Genomic DNA, 19,814 nt, shown 5'->3' with positions numbered 1-19,814 from the left:
GTTCAGGAGATGACTGGAGGGGAAGCTAGGGAAGAGATCTGGTGATCTGTTAATTACTTCTTCTTCATTCCTACTTCTTTGATCTATGAAAAGCACCTATAAGTTAGGCAAGGTATCGTGTGATTAAAAGATCTGAAAGGTGTGCTGGGGCTGGAGATGAGCAGAGCACGGGAGTGCCTGGTTTAAAAGTTAGTTGCCATATAGTTCTGTGCTGAAGTCACAAGGGGCTTCTTGCTGGGGTGGTTTCCTGCAAGGAGCTGCTCACACCCTCTGCCTGCCTCTTCCCTCACCCAGGCCATCTGATATCCTATGTCCTTCTCTTTAAAATGGAGATAGTAGCACTCATGCCATAGAGTAATTGTGAGGTGTGAGTGAGTTAATGTGCATAAAATGTTGACCTACATCCAGCTTATATTAATGTAAGTGCTGAGAAGATGGTGATTATCAAGTATATAGCTTTCCAAGACGAGACTTATTCCCATATTTCAGGTCATTTTAAGGTGTTAAAAAAGGATTCCAACTGAGAAACACACCACCCCATGGCTGTAAATGGCCAAGCTAAGGTTCAAATCTAAATTTTTTTCTGACTTCAAAGCCTGTGATTTTTCTACAGAACCATTCTAGGAACTCAGATTTTATTCTTTGAGTTAGTCTTGGAACTAGCACCCTGTCACTTTCCTATCATCTCATGGATGATGTGTGTCTGTACTTCAGAGGCTTGCATGGTTCTGGAGCTTTTATTACTATTGATAACCTCCAACCATAAGAATGCTCTGAGGATTGACCAGTGGCCTGGACTGGGAGCTGATGTGTGTCCTCATAACCTCAGATACCCAGCTTCTGCAAATGGACCTGTCCTCCACATAGCAGTGCCAGAGAGTAAATCTAGTCTACTCATTCAGTCATTGTTTATGGAGTCCTAGCTGTGCTGTGCATTTTACTTAGCAAACAACAGTGAACAAACAGTTATAGCCTGTGCCCTAGTGGAGTTTCTTGATGACGCAGATGGTAAAGAATCAGCCTGTAATGCAGGAGACCTGGGTTTGATCCTTGGGTTGGGAAGATCACCTGGAGAAGAAAATGGCTACCCATGTCAGTGTTCTGGCCTGGAGAATTCCATGGACAGAGGAACTTGGCAGACTACAGTCCATGGGGTCACAAAGAGCTGGGCATGAGTGGAGCTTATAATTGAATGGGAAAGCAGGCACTGGAAAAAGTCACACAAATATATAATTGTCCTCTCATGTCTTATGTTTTCACTTTCCCTGGTTTCAGTTACTTGTGGTCAACTGTGGTCCAAAAATATTAAATTGGATTCCGGAAATAATCTAGAAGTTGTAAATATCCTGCCATTCTGAGTATCGTGATTAAGTCATGAGTCACTGTACTCTGTCCTGTCTTGGATGTGAATAATCTCTTTGTCCAGTGCAACCTGCATGTGAGTTGCTTAGTAGCTGACTCCATTCTCAGATCTACTGTCCTGGTATCTCAGTGCTTATGTCCAGGTCACCCTTGTTTTCCTTAATGATGGGTCCAAAGTGCAAGAACAGTGATGCTAGCAATTTGGATATGCCAAAGAGAAGCTGTTAAGTGCTTTCTTTAAGTGAAAAAGTAATGGTTCTTGACAATAAGAAATAATAAAAAAAAAAAGGATATACTGAAGGTGTTAAGATCTACAGTAAAATGAATCTTCTATTGTGAAATTGTAAAGAAGGAAAAAGAAATCCATGCTACTTTTGATGTTGCACCTCAAACTACAAAATTCCAGCCACAGTGTGTGATATGTGTTTAGTTAAGATGGAAAAAGCATTAAATGTGTACAATAAGATATTTTGAGAGAGAACACAAAAGAGAGATCACATTCACATAACTTTTTTGTAGATATATTGTTATAATTGTTCTGGTTTATTGACATTGTAGTTGTTAATCTCTTACTGTGTCTAATTTATAAATTAAACTTCATCACTGTGTGTGCATTTGTGCTTAGTCATGTCTGACTTTTTGTGACCCCATGAACTGTAGCATGTCCCACTGTGTCCTTGGGATTCTTCAGGCAAGAGTACTGGAGTTGGTTGTCATTCCCTCCTCCAGGGGATCTTCCTGACCCAAGGATGGAACCCAGGTCTCCTACATTGCAGGCACATTCTTTACCATCTGAGTCACGCAGGAAGCCCAAAACTTTATCACTGGTGTGTACAATAATTAGGAAAAACATAGTGCATATAGAATTTGGCACATTCCACGCTTTCTGGCAGCCAGTGGGGGTCTTGGAATGTATCCCCCATTCATAAGGAGGGACTCCTGTAGTTATGATCTGTGATAGTTGATATGAAGAAGTACAGGTATAACCATGGAACTTGACCTAATTTGGGAGTCAAGTTTTGAACCATTCTTAAACCCCATCTCTTTATTGATATCTTGGAGATGAGAAGAGTACTCACCTCATGCCAGTATTGCAAGGATTAAGTGATAGGATTAGTATAAGGCACTAACCACAGGGCATGGCCCAAAGAATAATAAGAATCCAGAAATTAGTGATGGCTACTCTTAGGATCATCATTCATCATCATTCTATGAAACAGACATCTGTCTTGAGACCTGAAGGAGATGGGGACATTCATTAGAAATCTCTCATTTCTATCCTGTCTCCCTTTCCCACTCCTGCCATAGCCAATTGGGCCATGCACTGCTAAATCTCAGAACTATACAAAATAAGGTATGTTACAGTCCATTCTGAAGAGTCAAGTGAGGTGACTTTTCCAAGGTCAGTAGGAAGATCATGGCTGAGAGTGAAACCTGTCTGCTAATCCCCCACTAAAGCTCTTTCAACGTCTTCATTTCAAGGTGATAACTTAGTCAAAAACAAATTTCCCAAAATTGACAAAGTAGCCCAGAAGCAACAATCTAGACTCCAAATATGTGGCAAGGCTTTAGGAATTTCTATCTTTTGATTTTTTTTCTTTCTGTTACAGCACCAAAGGCTCCAGTGGCCTGGACTGTAGCTAGCAACTCCTGGTGTCTCTGGTTCCATGAGTTGCTTGAACCCAAAAGTCCCTCTCTCCTGAATGTGCCCACTCCACCCCCAGGAGTCGTACTGAGAAAGTTGGTGCCAGGTGGAGAAGATTGGGCTGTGCAGATCTAAAATACCATTTGATGCTTGTTTTCAATTTCTAGCATCCAAACCAAACAGAGCAGAAAACAAACGTGAAATGAGAAAGATAAAAGGATGCAGATTAAAAAGAGGGGGCCGGGCAGGGAGGAGCTAGACACGGTAGCAATTGCCACAATTGAAAATGCCTGGTAAAGATAACATCTGCACGGTGGCAGCCGTGTTTCCCAGATTCCTTTGCAAACCCAGCAGATAAACAGGCATGTGGGCCTTGTCTGAAGTGACTGATCACAGACATTCTAATAGTCAAAGGAATCTAAGCTCTCAATGAGATACCTTTATTCAAGGAGATACCAGTTTTTATTCCTTGCAGCAGCAGCTTGTGATCCATTTCTCCTTTATCATCACTCTACTTAAAGAGGATGCACACAAGCCATCTCAGCACAAACTGCTGCACTGCGCAATGTGAAGGCCCCTTGCTGCTCCCTGGGCTCCCAGGTATGAAAACCCATGACCTACCTTGTGTCAGGTTTTGCTGTTGTTCCATAGATCCTCAAGGGGCTTTGTGCCTTTAAACAGAGTCAAGTTGGCATTGTCAGTAGATTCTTTACATTTGTTCATAGTCTTTTTACTTCCTCATTGACTCACTCGTTCATTCATTCATAGAGCTATTGAGCATCTACTTCTGCCAGGCTCAATTCTAAGCACAGGGACGTGTAGAAAAACATAAGAGGCAAAGTCATCACCTTGCTCCCCCACCATGGAGCTTATGTTTTAGTCAGTTTGGACTATGCACCTGCCTTACATTTATTAATTATGTTTTGTCTGTTAGGATTTATGCCTGGTTCTAGGGAAACTAAAATGAATGAGAACAAAGAGCACCCCCCCCCCCCACCTCGCCAAGGTAGCTATACTAGGACTCAAGCAGATAGCTGTATTATTAAATGGCAGGGAGAGTATGAGAGACAGGTTCAAGCAATGGTAACTTATTAGCAATATAAGAGGAAATGTCTTAAAAAAATAAAGTTGCTCATAAGGACTTGAATTCCTCTTTCTGTTTCAGTCATTTGTTTGTACAGTAAATAGTTGAATACCTCAAAATGCTTAGATGAGTACCTGGCACACATAAGCCCTAGATAAACTGTCATCCATATTTGGTTTTTTTTTTTTTTTTTTTAGGTAGGAATAGTATTAGGCACATAGTAAAATAAGGAATCCGAAACCTAGAGGCAGTTACACCTATGAGGAAAACAAGGCTAGGGAAATTAAGGAATTTTTCCAACTGGAAGCAGAATGTGAATCTCCAGACACCTAGTCTGGTTTCTTTCCAACACGATGTTGTTGCACACACTACGAGCTGCTCAGTGGAACTCACTGCATGGGGCTCTATTTTTAAAAATGAATAATGAGTTTTTAACACGCTCTTTGTAGACAGGCCCAGGGAGCAAATGTGACTGAATTCATCCTTTCTCAGCTGTATCAGACCTAGAAAATTCTCCTGGAGTAATGCTCAAGGAGAGAGAACTTAGGGTTCTCTCACCATCTGTTAAGTAAATATCACCACTGGTCTTTATTTAGCAATCTCTCTTCCCAAGACCTCCATGCTCGAGTTTAGAGGAAGAGAATGCAGGACACAGGGCAGTTGGCTAACCTCAAGTCGGGGGGACGACCTAGAGAATAAAACCAAGGCCAGCCACATTCTCTGACACAACCGCAAAAGTTGTGCTGATAACACTGCAGCTGGGGTCTTGAAAAATCTTGGAGAACACAATCGCTCAATCCTTGCAGCAGAGATATACAGTTTGGATATTTGAATCCAGGCACATCTTGCCTGTGGGTGACGTTTCCAAAGGCAAATATTGTTGAGCGAGTCATTCCATCATGCTGAACCGTGGGTGGCAGCAGGTCGAGGGGACTGGGAACAGAGCCAGTGCTGGGAGATACAGCACAGAGGAGGCATGGGGTGTCGGGGGAGTGAGTGGGTCAGAAGCCAGGCAGTCAAGTCACAGATGCTACAGGGTGAAGCCGTGTAGGAGGGCCAGAGCCGGTGTGAACAGGAGCCCACAGTAAATGAAGTCTGCAAAGTTTGGGGGCTTAACCATCAGACTGGAAGAAATGGAGCCAAACCAGGCATAAGCTGCACATTGCCAGCAGCAAGAAAAGGTCCGAGGCACAGAGACTGTTGCTGACCCGGCCTCCTCTGTTTCCTTCCATCGCATCAGAGCCACTTGAGAACTGGCCTAACCCATTGCCCCAGGATGTTATGTTTCAGCCATCGCTGGTTCCAGTCCCTGCGTGGGACCAGGGAACAGACAAAGCTCTGGCTGCGGCATATTTACGATGCTCAGCCTCAATGAAAAAAGTCAGCAAGGAGAGAGCTGTTTGTAAGAAGTGGAAAGGGAGCATTTGTTCATTCATTCAAATATTTATTCACCACTTTCTGTGTACCAAACACTGTGCTAAGTACTGGAGGTAAAACTGATAGACAAGAGCAGCCATGGCCTGTGCCCACAAGTACAGACTTGTGGGGGAGAAGAGACATTAACCAAAGATTTGTGAGTTGAGAGAGAGACAGCCGGAGAGACGCCACTGTGATGTGTGCTCCAAGGGAGAAGCAGCCAGTGCTGATAGAGGGGTGTGAATCGGTGAGTGTGGGCAGGGAAAGACTCCTGGGGAAGTGACAACTCAAGTTTGTTTGGTGGGGAAGGAGAAGCTTCCAATTATTCTGCTAATGGACTTTAGCAGGAGAGAGCAACGTAAGAGTATCTAGTTTATTTCAAAATTAAGTTTTATGCTTAGCGAATTCATTCATAAGGCAGCCCACTGTGTGTTAAATGCTGGGCAGACTCCCAGTTTAGAGGCTACAGGCCCTGTCCTAGAGAAGGTCCATGGAAAGAGGCCCAAACCCACCCAGGGTTTTTAGTGAATTCCTCCTCTGGGCTGGATGCTTTCCCTTTGGTATATAACCCTAAGAGGTAGCTACTGTGATTTCCATTTTACAGTTGGGGAAGCTGAGGTTGAGACAGGTAACTTACAGGGTCACAGAGCCAAACCTGCTTGTTACATCTCTACTGATTGCCAAGTCACAATCTTTTCATATAACACAATTCCTCTAATTACCGCCCTATGTGAGAACTTACTGGAAGGATGTGGGATGTCAGCCTCCTTTCCCCTCTTCAGCAAGGGTTCTGTTTAGCCTTGGACTGGGGATCAGCTATGGGCTGTGTGTGAGCAACCATAAATACATGCAGTTTAAAATTGTCACTAAAAGTAGTACATGCACAAACATGGGCGGATCATCTTTAAATGACCCGGATATAAAAAGGCATCCTAAACCATAAGAACATAATTTTAATCTTACTTTGTTGGTTCTTACTACCTTTTAGGATCTTAAAAATGTGCAGGTCATCATGATAAGCATCAATTATCACAGTATGATAACTGGCTTGGTGTGCTACTTACTGGGATTTACCAACTCATAAAAATGCCAATATTTTAAACCCACCAAGGTCTTTAATTATCATTTTAATTAATTTAAGGGCTTGTCAAACTGTATTCCATAAGCAACTGACTTCTACAAAAAATCAAGATGTGGAATCAGATGGGTAAAATAATATGTATTTGGTCAAATAAACTTGAGAAACATTTCATTTTAGTTTATTTTTTAATTTCTATTTTGTATTGGGGTATAGTTGATTTATAGTGTTGTGTTATTTTCAGGTGTATACAAAGTGGTTCAGTTATTTATATATATCTATTCTTTTTCAGATTATTTTCCCATATAGGTCATCACAGAATATTGAGTTGAGTTCCCTGTGCTGTACAGTAGGTCCTTGTTGATTATGTCAGTGGACATGAGTTTGAGCAGACTCCAGGAGACAGTGAAGGACAGGGAAGCCTGGCGAGCTGCAGTCCGTGGGGTCACAAAGAGTTGGACAGGACTTAGCCGCTGAATAACAGCAAGTGTGCATCTGTTAATCCCAAACTCCTAAGCTGCCCCCCGCCTCAGCTTTCCCCTTTGGTAGCCGTAAGTTTGATTTTGATGTCTGTGAGTGTGTTTCTGTTTTGTAAATTAGTTCATTTGCATCATCTTTTTAGATTCCACATGTAAGTGATTTACGATATATCTTTCTCTGTTCAACTTACTTATTACAATAATATCTAGGTCCATCTCATTTTATTTTATCAGGGAAGCCCATTTAGCTGTGGGATGGAACATACTCTCCTTTCCTGGAACACAGGTTTTATAACAGGGGTTATTCCAAGCTACTTGTTTCATGCACAGGTATATAGGCAGAGAGACTAGTTCTCCTTCTACCCAAGATTATTGCCAATTTTTGGCACAGCTAGGACCAAAATCTGAGAACTCAGCAGGAGTTTTAGGCATTGTCCTGACCGTTTTACATACCCTTACCTGGACTGACAGTTTCCCAGGTGGCGTTTGTGGTAAAGAATCTACCTGCTAATGCAAGAGACATAAGAGACGCAGCTTCCATCCCTGGGTTGAGAAGATCCCCTGGAGGAGGGCATCTCAACCCATTCCAATATTCTTGCTTGGAAAATCCCATGAACAAAGGAGCCTGGCAGGTGAGAGTCCATGGGGTCACAAAGAATCATATACAACTAAAGTGACTTAGCACACAGTACCTGGACTGACAAATTATACTTTCAAACATATTTGGGGGACAAAAAGATATCATGTTTAAATTCAGGTTTTCTTTTCATCTTCACTTTGTTTTTACTCTCCGTTCTAGGGTCAGAAATGAAAATGATAAAGCTCCATTAGCGAGTTCTCCTAGGTTAAAAAAAAAAAAAAAGAAGAAAGGGGAGAAAGAGGTCTGATTTTAAGATTATTCAAAAATATAAGTAATTTGCTAGTATTGCCTGAGTTTTCCAGGACATAAAAGCTCCCTGGGGCTTTTGCTCCTGTCTTTTAGGTCCTGATGACTGTCCATGGGTGCCAGGGGCACAGCATGGATGATAAACCATCAGAATCCCTGGTGATTTACATAGGAACCCATTCTTTCTCTAGCTTAGCTACCATGGTACTTTTTGCTCCAGATGCTGTGATTATGAAATGTCACCGTGGAAACAGTTCAATATTCTCTTCAAAATATAAAAGCAACTGAAATGAAAAACTACCCAGAATCTCAAGCTGTCTTCAAGTCCAAGCTTTCCATAGAAGCAAGCAGATTGATTTTGTGGAGGGTGATGCACAGAGCTTGTCCCCTAAAAATAATCTCTTCTCCCCTGCCTGATGAGATGTCCAAATTTCCACCACAAGGGAGGCATGAGGCCCTTATAAGAAGGACAAATATTAGCAAAAGACTTAGTGGGGACTGTTTGATAGTCAAGGGACAATGCAGATGTAAAGAAAAAGAAGAATTAGAGCCGGTGTGTCTGGAAATTTGCCCAATATCACCTCCATACTCACCACATGCTAGCAGCTTTCTACTAACAATGGAGTATTTTATCAGACTAAAAAATGAGCAATCAGAGCAACATGTTTGATGGACTCGCACACAGGGATTTCACTTACCAAATTGAATTACTATGTTTATGTGCTGTGCCAGAAAGATTAAATGACATGCAACAGGAGATTTAAATGCAAATGTGACCCTCTACTTCACTCTGGGCAGGTCCAGGAGTCAGTGTGAGCTGGAAGAGATTCACTTGGTGCTGCAGGCGTGGGGCTCAGGAGGCCCCCAGTGCTTTCACAGTGGGAATAGCTTGATACAGTGTGACCCTCATGGGTAAAACACACATATTTTCATTTAGTATGGGAAAAGGCAGGTGAGAAAATGCCCTTTCTTGAGAACTAAATTAAAAGATTTTTAAGGGTAATTCAAACAGTTCAACATTTTCTTTTAATGCACTGATTATATGCTTAGCCCCATGTATGATCATGTATGATCTGACCAGTGAATCAGCCATCATTTTTTAATATATAGCCTGGTGTCCTGAGTGGTTATTTGTCATACAGTTGATGACTTGAAGGACCAAGTTTCAAAGAGATTTTACCTCTAAGAGTCAATCCCAATCTTCTGTAATACAGTGATGTTGAGGGGACACTCATCAAGGATAGTGGAGATTTTCCTGTATGTACCCAATACCCATTCCCCTTTCCTCCTTAGCAAGCAAGACATCCCTATGTTGTAGGGGATGGCAATTTGCCCAGCTATAAGTGGTATTTCCTAGCTTCCCTCACAGATATGACTTATATGTGGACATCATTGGTTAGGACTTGAAAGGAATTGAACTTTCCTAGGAACAATGCCCTCTTGCTCTTTTTTGCTTCCTTCTTCTAGCTGCCTGGAATATTCATTTAATGACTGGAGCTACAGCAGCAATTAAGTATCATGAGGCAGCCTAGATGAGAGTAGCCATTCAATAAAGTTGGTAAAACAGAGAGGAGAGAGACCATGAGTTGCTGATGACTGGATGTCTGTTTCTCCATGTCTTTTCCATGAGACAAAAATCCACTCGTGATTTATTTAAGGCAGTGTTATTTTGGATACCTGTCACTATTCATCAGAAAGAATTCCTAAATGATCTACTACAGTTTTTGCAAATACTTCTACCATGTATCATTGAATAATCCTTGAAGATGAATTCAATTTTAGAAATGGAAGAGACTAACTATTTTATTCTTTTGTCCAACTGTTTTATTCTTTAGAATAATAAATGCCAGTTGTTTATTTAAAAAAAATATCAAGTGTATAGGATATATCAAGTTCAGGGAAACTGAAATAAAGAGAGGTGGTTCTTTCCTACAAAGAACTCACCATATAGCTGAGGAGTTCAGTAAAAATAATAATTTTAAAAAAACCCTAAAATTCAGCCAGATAAGAACTATAATGGAAGATTATACTAAGGATATTTTAGAAATATAGAAGTAGATTATCTGATTCACCTTTGGAAGGGCAGGTGATCTCAGGAAATTATTTTAAAGAAATGAGCCCAAGGACCAAGGTTCCGAGGAGGAGTAGAAAGTTAAATAGAAGGAACTGACTGGCCAGTGCCACATAACAAGTTTAACAGGTCAAGGTCTCAACCCTAGGGTTTTAAATCCTACTGCTTTGTTCTTGCTACTGTATCAATTACTAAAAATATTCCTTTATAGCCATGCCTTAACTTTATCCATTTTACTGAGCCAGGAGATGATCCCTCACGCCTATAGTGAATAGTCACACTGGTGAGCAACTGAGGCTTCAGGACAGTTTAGGGAAAATATTAATGAGACAAATGTCTAAAAATATAAAATTAGCTAAATTTTTATTTTAAGAAGGGTCCATGTTGTTAGAAAAAGGGTGATCATTCAGAAACACAGAAGGAAGAAAGAAATGCCTGAATTCCCATCATCCCAGAAAGCCTGGTTTAAAATAATAAAATCTCTTAACATACTACTTTAATGTGTACCCATAATAATTGGACACCAAGCAGAAAAGTTCAGCTTCAATTTTATTTGTTTACAAATGAGATCAAGGGCCATATCTTAAAACTAGGCAGGCTAGATAAAAAGCCAGGGACAGGTAGACAAATAGACAGGCAATGCATTAGTATTCCCCTGAAAATGATACCCTTCAAACATCTAAGAGCTGCATGGGGAGGCTGAACAAGAGGAGGGCATGGTGACGGGAGGGCTGGTGGTGGCAGTGCTTAGCTTGAAGCCGAATCCCGCCTCTGTATGCTGACATAGAATTAAATCTCAGAGACAGAGTTTTGGATAAAATAGAAAAGAATATAGCTTCATTGCAGTGCCAGGCAAAGGGAGCCAAGCAGGTGCATGCCCTCAAAGCTATGTGTTTCAACCCGGGGCTGGGGAGGCAAGTTTGGTGAGGAGTTTTATAGTAAGGGTTCAAGGGCGGCATTGCTGATTAGAATCAGGGGGTGTGCGAATCTGGCCTCAGTTGGTCTCCTTACAAGATTCTGTGGTTCTCAGGTTATCAACCTATAACCTTCTCTCTGGAGTGAAGGATGCTTTATCAAGTAGGTAACAACTTCCATTTTTGAGGGTTTCAGTTCTGCAGAAGAGCTCATAAATATTGTTATGTGTATCCCTTGAGACAGAACCAAGACCCTTTCCCAAGGCTGTGCACTGTGTATTATTTCCTCTGACTCTTCCTCCTTTATCTCTGCATCCTCTCCCTTCCATGACTGGCAACTGTCTGAACCTGCTGTTTGAAATTTAGAGAAGGTCGTGGAGGCACAGAAAGGCTTCCATGCCCAGGAGCCCCACAGGGTCCTGCTTGGTTTCAAATCTCCTTCTATTGTCTGGGAAAATTCAACTCTGGTCCCAAGTAGCATATGATACTCAATCTTGCTCTATAGAAATAAGTTGTATCTGATAGGATGCTTGTGGCTACAGGTAATGGAAACTACGTTTCACATTGGCTTAATGGTGAGGGCATTTATTACTTCACCTGAAAAGATATTCTGAAGAGGGCAGGGTTCAGAACTGGTTCATTCAGTATAATCTAACACCCAAGTTCTTTTCCTTTTTCCATCCTCATTGTTGTCCTCAGGCTGTCTCTTCTTGGCCTCTAGATGGCTTCCAATAGCAATTGAGCAACCCCAGAAAAGGCCATAAAAAGAAACCTGTTACACTGGGGCTTCCCAGGTAGCCTTAGTGGTAAAGAACCCTCCTGCCAATGAAGGAGACATAAGAGACGTGTGTTCGATCCCTGGGTCAGGAAGATCTCCTGGAGGAGGGCACCACAATCCACTCCAGTATTCTTTCCTAGAGAATCCTATGGACAGAGGAGCCTGGAGGGCTATGGTCCATAGGGTCGCAATCTGTCCATAGGGTCGCAAAGAGTCAAACACGACTGAAGTGACTTAGCAGGCATTCCATGCAAAGAGAGTAAGTCCTTTCCTTCTGTCTGATCAGGTAGGTATAGGTCATGTGCTTACACCTGTTCCAGTAACATACTACAAAGCAACACCAAACTACTTAAACCAGGCATTTACAAACAATTTCTGAAAAGGGCCAGATAGTAAATAATTTAGGCTTTGTTGGATGTAAAAATCTCTGCCACAAAAATTCAACCCCGCCATCATCATTGTGTGTAAACAAGCATGAATATGTTTCAATAAAACTTGTATTATATATATATATATATAAAGTTCATATATATATATAGTTTCATATATGTATATATATATATATGAAAAAGTTTCTCATATATATGAAAAGTTCAGAATAGGCAAATCTATAGCCAGAGAAAGTAGGTTAACAGCTGCCTAGGATTTGAGGGGCTGGGGATGATGCATGGGGTATCTTTGGGGGGTAAAAATTGATTGTGGTGATGACTGCATGATCTGGTGTATATACTAAAAGCCCTAGAGTAGTACACTTCAAATGGTGAATTATACAGAATGTGAATTATACATCAACAAAGCTGTTAAAAAAAATTTAAGGACAATAAAATTTGAATTTCATATAATTTTCACAAGTCAAGAAATACTATTCTTCTTTTGCTTTTTTTCCAATCAATTAAGATGCAGATTTTATATCAAATCACTGTGGCTCTTCTTAGAGCCTGTAGCAAAGGAAAGTCTCGTATGCTGAAGTCCATGAGGTCACGAAGAATCGGACCCAACTTGGCGACTAACAGCACAAACAGGATGCAGAAATCATTCTTAGCTTGCAGGCAGTGGTGACTGGCGAAATTTGGCCCATGGGCCTTGTCTCGTCAACTTTGGCTTAGACCAATCAAGGTGCCCTTTCAGAGGAAGGAAAGGAGTGTTCCTTTGCAGAATCATATCGGGGAGATTTTCACTTTCGAAAAAGTCAGGAGTCCCTCAGGGAGGAAAAAAAGAGAAGCGGACGGCAGAAAGGCAGAGAGCTGTGACCTGGAGACAGTTTAGAAAACATCTCTTATTGGCCAGTCATGATCCTTGGGCATGAAACCCTAACCCCAAGCATTTTATTAAAATATTCTTTCTAATCCCTCCTACCACCCTGGAGGAATTCTCATAAATAAAATTATCTCCAACTCATTATATTTCCAGTGATACATGAGCATCTTCACAGATGCTCCCAGGGGTCCGAGAGCCAAGGGTACCTTTCCTGTCAGAGTTAGAGATGCAGACAAATAAGCCATTTTGAGTCATTCCCTGTGGGCACAGATGCCGAAACAAAGCTTCCAGGACTTCGGTCATTTGCCTCTGTGGCAAGTAATGTAAGAAACAAAGACTTTTATTTGATCCCTTAGGCATCTGTTTTAACTCTGGGATTTGCTTTCCAGGGTTGGAGAGGAAATGTGACATGATATAAAGGTCACAGGCAGAAATTCAGGCGACCTGGCCCCACGCTGTTTCATGACCTTGGGGTGGTTCCCTTAATTACTGGATAGACAAGCGTGCCCACAAACATTAAAGAAAAATTGTTCTTCTGAGCCCGGGAGATGAGATGATTCTTTCTAGTTTGGAGGAGAACAGAGGGTTTTTAGGGGAAGAACATGTGAAATAAGGTTGCAGCTTGTGTGAGTGCTCGGTCGTGTCTGACTCTTTGCAGCCCCATGGACTGTGGCCCCCCAGGTTCCTCTGTCTGTGGGGTTTTCCTGGCACAAATACTGGACTGGGTTGCCATTTCCTTCTCCAGGGAATCTTCCCCCACCCAGGGATTGAATCCGTGTCTCTTGAGTCTCCTGCATTGGTAGGTGGATTCTTTACCACTGATCCACCTGGGACGCCCAAAGCTTCAGGAAGTGGTGGTAACTGACAGGTTGGAGAAGGGACCCCCAGTGGCAAGAGGGTGCTGCCGGTGTAGGGTTGAGGGAGTGTGTGGGAATGCCGGAAGGGGAGGGGCAAGGAGACAGAGATGGGAGGAGATTAGGATGGATCAGAGCAGGGCCTCAAGGAGGGAGGGGTGATTCAGCCCGGGCGGGGTGCACACCTGGCACTTTGCCCTCTGCCCCAGCTGTGGCCTCCAATCTCTGCTTTGCTGAGTGCAAACCTGGAAGAAACTCCTTGCCACAGATCCACCGTCCCTGCCTCCGCCTAACAGTTTCCCTCATGTTCCCTCATCCACGAAGAAGGACGGAGCTGTCTGCTTCAGTGTGTTAAGACCAGTTTATTTCACTTTAAAGAGAGCGAAATTGAGTTCATGGACTTTATAAGGCTCCTGCTGCACACTCCCTATGCTTTCTCACCGCTTTCCTAAACAAGCCCTTCCTTATCCATCTCAACCAAGGAAGCAGGTAAACAGAAGCCTGCTCAGCATTTCCAAAGGGAGAGGCCGGTCTCTTTCCAGGAAAGAGCATTTTCCAAAGGTAGTAAAGAGCAGAGAACTGGGCTTGGGGGTGGAGGGGGGTGGGTAGGGAGTTCGCTCAGGGATAATCAGAGGGGTCATTATTCAGGCTGACGGGGAGTTGGGTCCTGAGGAAAGCACGCTAACAACCTTGCCTTAGGAGTTTTGCAAGGACGCATTCTCAGTAATGGAGCCAGCCCTCAGTCCTCTAATTGGAAACAGCTGTGGGTAGAGTGGGTCGAGGCCCCGGGAGAGCAGGTGTTACCACTTGCTCCTACTCCGAGACATCCTGGAGCAAGGAGGCAGCGGGCTGCCCTGTGCCTCTGAGTCTGGGAAGAATGTGCTTTCCGTCTTTCCAAAAATTTCTGCCCTGCCCGAGTGACCTTGCCCTGTGAACTCACCCTGAAAATTTCAGTCGTTTGGTTTCCATGTGGTTTCTTCCAGCATCCTCCTCAAGACTAGTGTCCTCTGAGAAAGCATCTGGAGGTGAGCCTGGGTTCAGTAGAGCAAGCCTTGTTGAAATTGCTGCTTAGGGTTTCTGAGCCTCAGTTTGTTCATCTGTGTATGAGAGTCGCTCAGTTGTGTTCGACTCTTTGCGATGTTATGGACTGTAGCCCGCCAGGCTCCTCTGTCCGTGGGATTCTCCAGGCAAGAGTACTGGAGTGGGTTGCCATTTCCTTCTCCAGGGGATCTTCCCAACTCAGGAACCAAACCTGGGTTTCCTGCATTGCAGGGAGATTCTTTACTGTCTAAGCCATGAGGGAAGCCCCTTCTTCAATCTATAAAATGGGATAATTATCATCTCCCTCCTGAGCTTGTTGTGAGGATGAAGTGAGAGATGTGGGTAGGTGCCAGGCACATGCTGTGTGTCTGCACATACTGCCTTACCCGATCCCCACTACTGTCCTAGAGGAAGGGACAATCCACATTCCTATTTTAAAAGTGAGGACACTCAGTGCCTAGATACATGTCAGGGTTGAGATTTGAACCCAGACAGCTTGATTTCAGAGCCTGAGCCCCATACTATACACCTTGATACACCATTAGGGCTCAACAAATAGGGGTTAGATACCCTTAGTGTGTAGTTTTGTTAGATCCCTTTTGTTCATCGCAAAAGGCTCCCAGACTCTGAAAAATTCTGGGGGCCTGAGACAGGGAGGCAGAGAGGCAAGGGGACCTGTGAAGGAAGGCCTGCTGCTTCACAGGAGTTGGATTGGACCAGTCCTGCTTGGTCGTGAGAGCTCCCAGGTGGGTGCACACAGCCCTCCTGCCTGCTGGGCCAGCTAAGAGTCATGTTCCATCGTCCCATCCACCAGGTTGGAATTAAGACCCAGAAGGCACAGGCTGGGGGCAGCCAGGAGGCTTTAGGCCAGGTTCTACTCTGATACACTTTGGCTAGGGAAAGCCATCAAACCATTGTGAGCCTCCATTGTTCTGTGAAGAGCTATACTGTAATCCTGTCTGCTTTCCTTCCTAGTAAGGTTTTGCTTTTGTTTATTTATTCATTCCAGTTTTATTGAGATGTATTTGAAACATAGCTCTGCATAAGTTGGGCTTTCCTTGTGGCCAAAACAGTAAAGAATCTGCCTGCAATGCAGGAGACCCAGGTTCTAGCCCTGGGTAGGGAAGATCCCCTGGAGAAGAGAGTGGCAACCCACTCCAGTATTCTTGCTTGGAAATATCCATGGACAGAGGAGCCTGGCGGGCTACAGCCCATGGACTTGCAGTGACTAACACTGTCTTTGTTTTTTATATAAATTTAAGGTGTAAGCATAATGAGTTTTTAAAAATATTAATAAATAAATAAAATATATAAAATATTTGGCTTCTTCAGGTCTTAGTTGTGGCACATGGGATCTCTGATCTTCATTGCAGCATGTGGTATCTTTTATTTGCAGCCTGTGAACTCCTAGTTGAGGCATGTGGGCTCTGATTCCCTGACTAGGGGTTGGATGCAGGCCCCCTGCGTTGGGAGCATGGAGTCTTAGCCACTGGACCACTAGGGAAGGCTCTAGACACAGGAGACAAGGGTCGGGGAGATCCCCTGGAGTAGGAAATGGTACCCCGTGCTAGTATTCTTGCCTGGAAAATCCCATGGATAGAGGAGCCTGGCATGCTACAGCCCATGGGGTCGCAAAGAGTCAGGTGTGACTGAGCAGCTGAGCACACATCATCTCATATAGTAAGTGCAAAGAAAAAAGGAAAAAAAAATGTGTGTCTTTTCCCTTGGGATGAGAACTCTTAGGATTTACTCTCTTTACAACTTTCAATTTTCTGATATAGCAATGTTAACTGTAGTTGTCCTGTTGTACTTATTTATCTTGTAACAGGAAATTTGTACCCTTTGACCACCTTCACTCACATTTCCACTCCCCCAAATCCCTGCTTCTGATAACCTCAAATCTTCTCTCTTTCCATCTCCCAGGTGTTCCTGGTCATGTACACTCAGCGGTAGGCTGGGCTATGACTCAGCCTCCCTGCCTGGGCAGTGGCAGGCCAAGCTCCAGTGCCCAGCACATCTTGTCTGAGGATCCAAGCAGGCAGAGAGCTGCTCCTCACCACGTTACCTGGTCAGACTGCACCACTGTCTTTGCTCCGCAGATGAGCAAAGCTACTTGTTGGGAAGACTACCTACCCTGGGTGCTGCAGGTAGGAACTTGATCTGCCAGGATCCAAGCCCTGGTTGTTTCAAGCCTCTGCCCACTTCTTTGTTACAATCAGATTCCCTATGGCCAAGCCTCTCAGACTTCCCCACAATGTCTCTGGGGCAAGACCAGTGTAAAGCCCCCGAGAAGCCACCCTGCAATGCTGGGGAAGCTAGATGTCATCCCTGGGCTCTCTTTTCCTACTGGAAGAACCACAAGGGAGACCTCTCATTGCGGTGCTGTGCTGGCCTGGGGGTGGGCCGTGTGGTCCGCATGTAGCCGTTCCCCTCACCTTTCTGATGTGGTCTGTCTTGGTCTCTGTGATGTTGGGGGTACTTCAGCTGCACTCCCATGTTCTAGGATTTTCTCAGTGGTATATGGCAAGAGAGTTAAGTTTGGTGACTCAAGTCCTCTAGCTATTTATTCATTCATTAAATATTGATTCAGTACTGATGTTGAAAACTCAGCCTCTGTGCTCTGGTATGGAATTGAGTCTTGAAGACAGAGATTTGGGTGAAAAAGAAGAGAATAGCTTTATTGCTTTGGCAGGCGAATGGGACACAACACACAGCGGGTTCATGCTTGCAAAACTGTGTGTTGCATCCTGGGGGGATTTGGTGAGGAGATTGATAACACTGGTTCAAGGGCAGAGTTGCTGTAAAGATCAAGGTGTGTGCAGGGCCTATATTCCTTTCATCTGGCCACAAGTGGTCTCCTGAGGAGTTTTTGTGGTTATCAAACTGTCACCTTCTCTCTGGAATGAAGAATGCTTCACCAAGTAGTTACGTCTTTCATTTGGTGGGGGTTTTAGTTCTGGAAAGAGCTCAGATACTGTTGTGTGTGTCCCTTGAGGTGGAACCAGGATCCTCTCCCCAGGCTGCACTGTTTCTTGGCTGCTCCACCCTTGTCTCTGCATCTCCTCCCTTCCCTGATTAACAACTCTTTGAACCTGCGATTTGGAACTCAGGGAAGGTCCTGCACACTTGTGTGCATGCATGCACGTATGCATGCTCCATTGCTCAATTGTGTCCAACTCTTGGTGGTCCTGTGGACTGTAGCCCACCAGGCTCCTCTGTCCATGGGATTATCCAAAATACTGGAGTGGGTACCAATTTCCTTCTCCAGTGGATCTTCCTGACCCAGGGATCAAACCTGCTTCTGCTATATTGTCTGGAGGATTCTTTACCACTGAATCACCGGGGAAACCCCAGAAATTTCACAGAGAGTAAACAGAAAAGGCTTCTTCCATGCCCAGGAGGCCCATGGGGTCCTTCTTGGTTTCAGTACTTATTTTGTGCCAAGCCTAGTGTTGAAGGCAGTAGTATTTTGAACAAATTAAAGTCTTCATGCGCAGGAGTTTCATTCCAGAGATAGACATGTACATAAAGGGTAACACACACCCTTCACAGTCATGTTATTAAATGCTGTGAGAAGAGAGCATCATTGTGATGCTTGGACTGATTCTGATAAACTTGTTTCTGATGCATTCTTCTAGTCATCATTTGTCCTCTACAGGGATTGAGCTGGTACTCTTAATTAGAACCCATTCCCAAGTTCTTTGACAAAGAGGCAGAAAACCAAAAAATTAAGATAACATCATGAATTTAGTTTAAACACTTTTTACAAAAGAACTTGAGGGTAGCCTACCTTCGCTCACTTTCTCCAGTTTCACATCTGTTTTGGGGAAATGATCATAGACTTATTAGTGATTTAAAATGGATCATCTTTGGAGGATCCCAAAGATCAGACATTCCTAATCTTACAAATAAGGAACAGGGGTCTACAGGGACATGCCCAGGGCCAGGTGAAAAAAATCCACTCTACTTATTTCACAGGATATTGCATCTGATGTTTTAGACAGATTTTTTTTTAACAAGTAGAAGTGTTTGAATGATTTATGTTTTATTAACTACTGTGTTGGCAGAAAGTTCATCGGATTTCCTCTTAACATCTTATAGAAAAATAGCCAGTTTGATCATGTTCTCATTCCTCCTGCCGTGTGGTAGTTGAGTACTGATGCTGTGAATGAACTGTGTGCCATGACCCTGGGGAGTAGCTGGTCTGCGGGAGTGAAACATCACACTGAAGGGTCATATGAGTCAACCCGAGGGCATCAGGTTAGAGTTTAATAGTGTCTCTGCAACCAGTGACACAGACTCAGGGCCTGGAACACCGCCACCATTTGCCCAGAGCATGCCATCCAAATACGCTTTCCTCCCCAGAATGACTGCCTGAGTGCAGTTCCCTGTTACTATCAACTTTATTATTGAGTAAATCAAACCAAACCTGTCTAAATGACTATATTCAATAAGGAGATGGTATAATGACTAATATTCATGGATTCAATACTTGTTTGGATTCTTCTTAGGTGAAGAGCACTATTGGAGGGATGAACAAAATGTCTCTGACTTCATAGAACTTATAGGTAATGGAGACAGATGGATAAACAAACAATTATACACTTTTGATTTAAGGCACTGCGTGATAAATGTTAATAATGAAAAATTGAGTAAAAATAGGCTTGTAAGAAGGAACAGAGGTATCACTTTAGATAAGTGATCAGTTGCCTTAAGGAAAGATCATTTGAACAGTATCTTTTTATAATTTAAAATGTTTTATTTTATAAATAAAGTACATGGAGTATAGCTGGTTAACAACATTGTGATAGTTTCAGGCGCACAGCAGAGTGACTCAGCTGTACTTATACATGTATCCATTCCCCTGCAAACCCTCCTCCCATCCAGGCTGCCACATAACACTGGGCAGAGTTCCCTGTGCTATCCCTATATATCCATTTAAAATATAG

At 43.3% G+C, this 19,814-nt stretch overlaps 1 long non-coding RNA gene across 1 annotated transcript in view; it reads left to right on the top strand.

Moving 5' to 3' along the window:
• LOC139034436 (uncharacterized) overlaps positions 1 to 19,814 on the top strand; it is a 307,394-nt gene that overhangs the window by 224,322 nt on the left and 63,258 nt on the right. The window contains exon 2 of the long non-coding RNA XR_011486939.1: positions 16,789 to 17,012. This is a non-coding gene — a long non-coding RNA (uncharacterized lncRNA). The remainder of the gene's footprint in view (positions 1 to 16,788; positions 17,013 to 19,814) is intronic.

This window comes from Odocoileus virginianus, chromosome 3, assembly GCF_023699985.2.
Source record: "Odocoileus virginianus isolate 20LAN1187 ecotype Illinois chromosome 3, Ovbor_1.2, whole genome shotgun sequence".
NCBI lineage: Eukaryota > Metazoa > Chordata > Mammalia > Artiodactyla > Cervidae > Odocoileus > Odocoileus virginianus.
This window is presented reverse-complemented; position numbering and strand designations above follow the sequence as displayed.